The following is a 10,059-nucleotide window of genomic DNA, read 5'->3' as shown; positions in this document are numbered from 1 at the left end:
AAAAAAGAATGAAATTGGAGGTCTCACACTATACTTCCATAATTTATTTTTTTTGGGGGGGGGGAAGGTTCATACTTTTGAGTTTTTTTAGATCACTATGGAAGTTGGCCTTTTCCTTAGACAATGGTTTCTGTAGCTCTGTAGACTTAAAACCAAGAGACGAAGTGCAGAGGAAACGTGGGTTCAGGATATCCACAGAAGTTTTTAAAGTCATGAACCTATTTTGGTATGAATTCTGTATCACAGGTAGTAGTTTTCTTGCTTTGCCATTAAAACCATCAAATAGAAGTTAGAGTGATTTTTTCATCTGAGTTTATGACAGGGAAATAATATTTAAATCAATATATAAATCAAATCATCTCTACTGGTAATGTCAGACAATAAGAATGTAGTTGCAAAGAGAGAAATAAAATGAAAGATATAGTTTCAAATGGGGCTTGATCATTTTAAAGTGGTTCACAGGCAGAATTTCGCACCAAGTTTAGTATACGTTACATGTTTTTTAATAAAGGTAACAACAATGAAGTTAATGAAGGTTTTTTCTCTTCAATATTTGCTTTAAGAGGAAAATGCTAAATCTTGCAGGGATTTCTGATTCCAGAAAACTATTAAATGCAAGGTTGTATTCAGCAATCAGAGTTACTTAGCTTGTGGTAATTAGCACATGCATAATTATAATTTGCATTCCAGTTATTTAAACTAAGATATTCCTGTTCAGGTTGAACAAACTGTGAGTAGAAGATCTCTTTCCCCAAGAAATAAGATGGAAAGAGTCATTGGAGAAAGACCTCACTAAAAGCTTGTTTTCTCTGGATTTTGGTAATTTCCCTAGTTCTTCTATAATTCCTCAGTGCTCTGGCTATTTTCTGGTAAGTCATGGGTTTTCATTTGCTTTTTAATTTTCCCCAAAGTTCTGCAACTTTTTTCTTTTTTTTTTTCTTTTTTTTTTTCTTTTTGATACAAATGGAAAGATGCCTTTAGTTTTATCTTACCTTTTAATGCAAGATGCTATCTTGGTATTACATAAAGATTCATGAAGGTATTCACACAGGCAGAACCTCTATCTGCCTTTCCCCACCTTGTGCTAGAGGACAGCAGGCTGTACAAAGTGGTTTTCAGTGGCATTTTGTAGAGATTGATGAATATTTTATTTGAATTAAAAGTCTATTGCACTATTGATTACAGGTCTCCAATTATAAACAACTTCCTCTGTAGGCAGCAATCCATAGAATTTGGAATTTCCTCTGCCATGAGGGCAACTTTTGATGAAAGCCAGATAATATTTGTAATAAAGGGAATACTGAAGATCTCCAGTTTAACTTTGCCTTTGTATTTCAAAATCTTCTTCATATGTTTGACCCAGCTTTTCTTGTTCAGCACAAGTCATGCTTCATTAATAAACTAATGATCTGTCCATCAAGAGTTCAGTCTAGCATTCACATGTTCCATATGGTAATAACCTTCTCCCCTTCTGAAACAAATGCCTGCATTTCCCTTCCTAATGTTAAAATTTATTACAGAACATCAGTGGTCAAAATATCATGGTACTGACATAATGATAGGTATAGAGACTAATGTAATAAAATTGAGAATTCAGAAATAAGTACGCACATCTATGGCCAAATAATTTTGGAAAAAAATTGCCAAGTCCACTGAATGGGAAAAGAATAAGCTCTTCAACAAATGGTGCTAGGAGAACTGGATATCCACAAGCAAAAGAATGAAGATTGGAACCCTACCCTCTACCACATACAAAAATTAACTCAAAATGGATCAAAGACCTAAATATTAGAACCATAACATTACATCTCCTAGACAAAAAATATAGAGAAACTTCTTTTGGACCTTGTTTTAGACTATGGTCTTAGACTTCACACCAAAAGCATAAGCAACAAAAGAAAAAATAGATAAATAGGATTTCATTGAAGTAAAAAAAACCCAAACATTTGTGCATTAAAGGATTTTTTTTAAAGATTTATTTATTTATTTAATTTCCCCCCCTCCCCTGGTTGTCTGTTCTTGGTGTCTATTTGCTGCGTCTTGTTTCTTTGTCCGCTTCTGTTGTCGTCAGCGGCACGGGAAGTGTGGGCGGCGCCATTCCTGGGCAGACTGCTCTTTCTTTTCACGCTGGGCGGCTTTCCTCACGGGTGCACTCCTTGTGCGTGGGGCTCCCCTACGCGGGGGACACCCTTGCGTGGCACGGCACTCCTTGCGCGCATCAGCACTGCACATGGCCAGCTCCACACGGGTCAAGGAGGCCCGGGGTTTGAACCGCGGACCTCCCATGTTGTAGACGGACGCCCTAACCACTGGGCCAAAGTCCGTTTCCCTAAAGGATTTTATCATGAAAATATAAAGACAACCTACAGATGGTAGAAAATAATTGGAAACCACGTATCTGATAATGGTTTAATATCCAGAGTATATAAAATCCTACAACCCAACAATAAAAAGAGACAATTCAATTGAAAAAGGGACAAACGACTTGAATATACATATTCATCCAAAGAAGATATACAAATGGCCAAAAGCAAATAAAAAAATGTTCAACATCATTAGTCATTAGGGAAATGCAAAACAAAACAACAAAGATATACAGTTCCACATCCATTAGAATGGTTACAAGTAAAAAATGGAAAATAACAAGTGTTAGAGAGGGTGTGGCATTGTTGATGGGAATGTAAAATGGTGCAGCTGCTAAGGAAAACAGTTTGACAGTTCTTCAGAAAGCTAAGTGTAGAATTATCATGGTAGTTTGAGTCTTTTCTCGAAAATAATGTTCTTATATTGGTCCATTACTGTGGATGTGAATATTTGATTAGATTAGACTCAGTTAAGGGCCATTTTACTCCAGACTGGCATCACCCAGGGTGAGTCTTAATCCTCTTCCTGGAGTCCTTTTTAAACTGGTATCAGTGGAGTCACAGAAACAGAGAGAAATGTCCTTAAACTGAGAGAGAGCCACGGATTGAGCAGAAAGCAATAGAGCCTAGAGGAAAAGGCAGAGACTGACAGACACTGTCAAACATTTCACCATGTGCCTTGCCAGATACAGAGGAATCCAGGGACACCAGTGGCAGGTCCTTGAGAAAAAAACATCACCTGTCATCTGATGGAGCCGTTATTTGTACATTTTTCTCAGCCTCGAAACTGTAAGCTTTTAAACCAATAAATCTCCAACTTTTTCTTGTATATTGCCTTGGCAGCCTTTAGCAAACTAAAACAATTACCATATGACCTAGAAAACTCACCTTTAAGTATGTACTCAAAAGAATTGAAAGCAAGGACTGAAGCTGATATTTCCACACTGGTAGATGTTAATAGCATCATTAACACTTGCTGTAAAATAGAATCAATCTAAGCATTTTAGGTTCCTAGGTTGCTTAAGCAAATACCATAAAATGGGTCAAGTTAAACAATGGGAATTTATTTACTCATGGTTTTGAGGCCAGGAAAATGTCCAGATCAAGGCATCATCAAGGCATGCTTTCTCCTCCAAAACTGTGGCATTCTGGGGCAGCTGCCTGTGATTGTTGGTTCCTCTGTAACATGGCACATCACATGGCTGCATCACCTGTTCTCTTCCTTCTCTTCGGGGTTCCATTTCAGTTTCTTGCTTCCTTTGCCTTTCTCTTCCTCTGCCTGAATTTCATTCTATTATAAAGGACTCTAGTAATAGGATTAAGATCCATCCAGACTGGGCTGGGCCACAGTTGGGGTGAACTGAAGTAACCTCATCTAAAGGTCCTACTTACAGTGGTTCACTCCCCCAGGAATAGTTTAGATTTAAGGATATGCTTTGCTCAGGTACATACACCTTTAAATCACCAAACCATTATCCTAATGGATGGATGGATAGACAAAATATGACATGTATATATATAGTGTTATTCTGTTCAGCCACAAAAAGAAATGAAGTTTTGATACATGCTACAACATGAATGAATATTGGAGACATCATGTTGAATGAAATTAGCCAGAAACAAAGGGAAAAATATTATATGATCTCACTTATATTGTTGTAGAATTTGAGAGAAGTTCAATTATTTGCGATTAGAAAAGCCAGGACTCAGGAATGATTTTAAGAAGGAAAAATGGTTTATTGACGGCCGGCTGGACTCAGCAACTTTGTTTCAATCCCGAACCCCGAACAAGACTTTCAAGTTCCTTTTAAACAGGTTGGGGAGTCAAATAGTCCTTTTGTTTCAGTTTTCAATAGGCTTGAATTAGCATATATCTTCCACATCCTAGGTAAGCTTTTAGCATGGACTTCACACATTCTAGATAAGCTTTTAGCACATTTGGTTTGCATTTTCTCTGAATATTTAAAGTTTATAGAGTTTGCATTGCTAAACTGTTGCTCCCGGACTGGAGTCGTTGCCATGGTCACCAAAGGCAGGACTGCAGCCTCTTACCTTTCCACACACACAAATCAGGACAGACAGTTTAGGTTGGGTTATCTCTGATGAGACAAAGAGCCTTCCACCCATAGCCCACATCAATATGAAATAATTAAATTATTCAAATTCAGTGTTAGAAACTGGAATATAGGTTAGCAGAGCCCAGGGTGAAGGTAGGGTAGGGTATAGAAAGTTCATGCTTAATTCTTAGAGTTTCTGTTTGGAGTGATGGGCAATTTTGGTAATAATGGTAGTGATGGTAACGTAACATTGAAAATATAATTAACATCATTGAATTGTATATTTGAATTTGAAAAAACGGGTAATTTATGGTTGCATATATGTCACCAGAGTAAACTTAAAAAACAAAAACCAACAAGACACTGTACAACAAGTGAACCCTATTGTAAATGGTGGACTATATAGTTACCACAGTTACAAACATGTTCTTTCATGAATTGTAACAGATGTAGCACACTAATGCAAGGTGTTAATAATAGGTTGGTATATGGGAACTCTGTATTTTATATATGATTTTTTCTGTAAAGCTACAAGTTCTCTAATTACAAAAAAATAAAACATAGAAGTGTACTACACAAACAATGAACCCTAATGTAAACTACAGGCTATAGCTATCAGTATAATCTTGTTTCAACAGTTGTAACAAAGGTTGATAATGCAAATTGTTAATAGTAAGGAAAACGGCATGTGCCTGAGTATATGGGAAGTATGTATTTTCTAAATGATTTTTCTGCATAACTACTGTTATTCTAATATCATAAAAAAGCAACTATCAATTTTTCCTTCTTATATTGCTCAATGTTTCTCAGTGCCTTCCACAAGCTTATGACTACAAAATCTATACATTTATAGATGACTTTACCCCATAAATCCAGACTTCTGAAAGTGATCTCCAAATCCACGTCTAAAAGACATTCAAACATTTTATGTTCTCTATCAGTTGGTCCAGATTTGGAAATGACAAAAATATTTATAGGTAAAATATGTTCACACCACTGGTTTATTTGGCTCTCAAAAATATAAAGCAGAAAATACATTAACTAAGTCAGAGCAGTCACATAGTCAGGAGTACCTTCCAGTGCTTGCCACCATTTTGGTGCTCAGTAGCAATGGATGGGGGATGGGAGAAGTTGCCCCCTCCATTCTTTGTCTTTTATATTGGCTTCCACCTAAGAGTACATTCCAGTTTTCATCTCTTCCAGGAAAGCTATAACTCATCATCAGGAGTTTCATTCACAAATGCACTCAACATGCAAATGCACAAGCGATCACATACACATAACCGATAATCAAATACACACTTCCTTGATTAATATATTTTTCTCTCATGATTTTGTTATCAAGTTTCACAAGTTGTTCTATAAAACGCACCACAAAACTGACTTTTTTTAAACCTCTTCCAGTGTCACCGCCCAAATCTTCAGTATTAAGCATATCATTACCTGATAATCTTTCCTTCCTCCTTCCCTCCCTCTCTCCCTTTCTTCCTTCCATTCTTCTTCTTCCTTTTTGCTCTCTCTCACAACCAGTGTATAAACCCATGGGAGCAAAAACCTAACCTTTACTTGTTCCAGCTAAATTACCAATTCCTACAACATTCCTATCATGCAATAGATAAGGTAATAGTTATTGAATGAATAAATAATTATTTGATAAGCTCTTATCACAGAATGACTGCAGGGAACACCGTAGTTTTGCCATTGGCCAGTTATTTTGTCAAGCTTCGTTAAAATATGTTGAAATTTGGGGAAATGTTTGATTTTTCATGTGAGTTTAGTAAATCCCTGCTCTTCCTCAAGCTTATCCTCACAATAACTTTTGTCAACGTATAATTTTGTTCAGCACAAAATCTTTATAACATTTTTGTTTCTTCTTATACCATTCATCTAATAAAAAACCCTACACTTTTATTACATTTGTCTAGCACAAGACCTTTAAGCTTTGGCAGTGGCAGGAATCATTTCATTGAATGAAAATACACTGACTGAATATTTTACTGATACTCTTCAGTTCACCCTTTTTTTGACAGAAAGTACTAATTACCAGTAATAAAAAGACATCAAACAGGACAAAAATCATGTCTGAAAAAATCATTTTGTGACTAATTTATGTCATGGCTCATCTTGTCTATTTAAACAAATGATTTATATTTTCTATGCTCCCAGCCACTTGAATAACTGTATGTGGGGCTACACGATTAACCCTAAATGTGCCTCAGAACAATCATAAAAACAAATGTGTATTTGTGCATTACCAAAAATTTCAACAGATTTTAATGAAGTTTGACAAAATAACTGACCAATGGCAAAAACTATCCTGTTTAGCTTTCCATTGATTAGCTGATTTTTTTTTACTAGAGATTACAATCATTTCTGCTCATTTTAAAGACCCCTTTGAGGGATAATGGGAGGCCTATTAACACTCCCTATTAAGTGGGCATTTACTCCATGACACAGGAATAGGAAATCTAAAACTCATAGAGGACCACAGTTAGGACAGGGAACTGAAGCAGTGTGTTGTGAGATTAAGCTAAGGTTGCAGAGGTCTTAAGGAGACTTCTACAAACAGAAGATATGAAGGAAAAGAGACAATGTGTAAATTACTCCCTCATTTCTGCCCATACCTGGGCTCTGCTATTTAAAGAGGTACCTCCTTCTCTTTGATTTGCTATCTTAGTCAATCCAATGTTAAGTTGAATCTGTATTTCTTACTGTTTTGTTCTATACACTTGAAAAGAACTTCTCCTCTTGATGGTCCTAGTTCTACACATTTCAAATTACACCCCTTCAAGGCAAAAGCTATATCTTTTTCGTGCCAATTATAAATTTATTTCCTCTCAGCTCTGAATTCACATTTCGGTGTATGCTCTCTAATAATAGGTGGAATTTCTTTAAGCAATTCCACTTTACAGTGAGCGCAATGTTGGGTTTTCTCAGTAGACAGAGCGCCAAAAGGACACTGCAGCAGAAAAGGGGCCTTTCTGCAGTTTCTTATCCCAGCAGTTAAGATGAGGATATGACATCTGGTGCTTTATCTTAGCCACGCTCCCAGAACGCATGGTCCCTCGGTGATGTTGCCGCTTCTGCTTGGTGATAACTTTCCCACAGAAGCACGCTGAGATCCTCTTCAAACCCAGTGTGCGCTGAGCATCCCAGAAAAGCCCTATCCCTTCAAACTGTTCCAGCCTGTCCCTCAGAGTGTTGCTTCCTGCTGACCTAGTGACAGTGGGTCAGTTCAGACCTGGAAAAACCAACAAACTTGTCTGCGATCCAGTCACTAACCTACATCTTCAATGAGGTCTGAACCCTGGCATTGAGGAGGGTCTTTGAGGTGGATTTAATTTTGTACCCTAATTTAAACATATTTTGGGTTTTGCTTCACAGTCCTGTGGGTGTGAACCCATTGATGTTATGTTCACTAAGGTGTGGCCCTGCTGAATGAGTTGGACCTTAATCTGGGTTACTGATGTCCTTTATAAGCAGAAGAAAGTCAAACATAAAGGGAGAAAGCCAAGGGGAGGAGCTGAAACCAGGGAGTCAAAGGATCCTGGAAGAGAAAGGAGAGGACATTAATTTTTAAGGTGAGGCAAGAGTATAAACCCTACTCCAAGATTGTGGGCAGCCTGCACCAGAATGTTCCAGACTTTGCTGATGCCTTGATTTTGGACTTCTGGCCACAAAACTGTGAGTCAATCATTCCCCATTGTTTAAGCATTGTGTGGTATTTGTCATAGCAGCTGGGAAATTAAGGTAATTCTCATTACCAGTTAGTCCTTCCTTGATAATTCTCTCTTAGCCTTAAGGTACCACATACAGTTTCCTTTAATCTTATAGTTGCTATCTTGTCATAGTTGAGTAATTCTCCATATTAATCTTCTCATCTGTATGGTTCCTATCTCCTGACTGGACCCAAACAGAAATGCTTTTTCAACATTTTTCTTTTCTCTACCACCTAGCACATTTCATGACACTTAATATGCTAAATTTATTCTTTAAGTGAATAATCAATACTATGATTTATAATCGAAGTGGGATTTCTTTTCCACTCTAGGTATTGGGTTACTTTCATTAACTCATTTCCTGTGAGGAAGAGCATTTAGTTTCTGGGTTCCTTTAGCATTCCTGTCTGTTCCCCAATTAATCAAATTTATGTTTCTACTAAGCCTCTTTTACAACCCCTCACTCTCTCACATTTAAAGAAATATCACTTAGGAAAACCTTGAATTTGATTTGATTTTTGATGTTTAATAGCTATTTGGCTCCAGTATTTCTTCACTATGCATGGATATTAAAGTAAATATCACTTTTCTGATGTCTACAGTATAAAACAGAACTCTAAAGTATGCAGTAAATGACTTTTACCCTTTGACATTAAATTTTCAGGTTCTTATTTGATAAGGCAGTTTAAAGTTCATTAAACAGAAATTAGTTCTATTGATCCCCAAATAATTTTTCACGTATGACCAAATATGTGAAATTTTTTTGTTAAATGGAAATACTTAACATCTATCATGGTTTAGCAAAATAAGTTGTCCAGTTTTATGTATTGGATGAGACTTCAGAATATAGAGTTTGTGACAGTCACTAAATGAGAGTGAAGGATTTTAGCGGAAACTAAGATTTTTTTTTTTTACCTTTCACGTGTCAAGAAACATCATAAAAATCAATGTACATTAAATATACTGCCAGTGCAAGAGAATACTAAAACGATGCTCCTTCACAAACTATTGTAAAATTGTCTAAATTTTACAAAATCATAAAACTGTTAGAATGAGGTAAATATTTCCAATACTGTTATAACATTTATTTTCAAACTTTTCATTAAGTACCTACTTAAACTCAAGCACAATCCTAGGTGCTCTAGGGTATAAAGTTTGAGGGCGCATGGCGGACAGCGGGCGGTGTCAAGGGTGGACGCACAGCGGCGCCGAAGAATGCTGCGGCGACGGAGAGTGGTGGCAACGCGTCTGCTTTACTGAGGAAGACAAGCGTTTATATAGGCTACGGCGCTGGCGGTAGCAAGGCTAAGCCAAATAAGGCAATGTATGTGAGGGGAGGCCGCTAATTGGCTGGGGGACGGTTGGGGGTGAGGTACGAGGGTAAGGGTCCACGTGTGGGGTGCGGATTGGCTTAAACTGAAGGCGACCTCCGATTGGTTGTTGGAGGCTGTTGCTAGGTAAAGGGGCAGAGGTGAGGTTATCATTCTGGCGGGGGGTATATGGGGGCTGGGGCAGAAGATAAGGGGAAGTTGTGGGTTGGGTTCTGGTGAGGCGCGGGAGAGGCAGGCCGATTACCCTAGGGCGGCCCCTATGGAGACCGGATGCTGGGTGGAGATAGAGGAGGCAGCCTTTACGGGCAAGAGTAGCAGGGGGGCGACGATCTACCTGCGCCAAGCACTCACCCAGCAGGAGACGAGGCCTCATCTCAACGTGCTGGGCCTGCCCAACGATGGTAGCATGCTTGTTACCTCAAAAGGTGTTTAGGATAAGATTCGTGCCTTCAAAAAAGTTACAATGTAGAAGAAAGAGACAAAAATATTACAAAGCAGCAGACCATGAGATGTGGTGAAAACTCAAAATAAAACAACCAAAAACCATATTTAAGGTCCAAATTGAAGCTCTTATGTTATTAAGGGTGAA

General features: G+C 37.8%; 1 pseudogene; it reads right to left on the bottom strand.

Annotated features, from left to right (window-relative positions):
- Positions 1-626: 626 nt before the first annotated feature.
- Positions 627-1,387, bottom strand: LOC101440029 (transcription factor Spi-C pseudogene; annotated as a pseudogene).
- Between the last annotated feature and the right edge of the window lie 8,672 nt (positions 1,388-10,059).

This window comes from Dasypus novemcinctus, chromosome 14 (genome assembly GCF_030445035.2).
Source record: "Dasypus novemcinctus isolate mDasNov1 chromosome 14, mDasNov1.1.hap2, whole genome shotgun sequence".
NCBI lineage: Eukaryota > Metazoa > Chordata > Mammalia > Cingulata > Dasypodidae > Dasypus > Dasypus novemcinctus.
The sequence above is the reverse complement of the archived record's forward strand: the minus strand, read 5'-3'. Positions and strand labels throughout refer to the sequence as shown.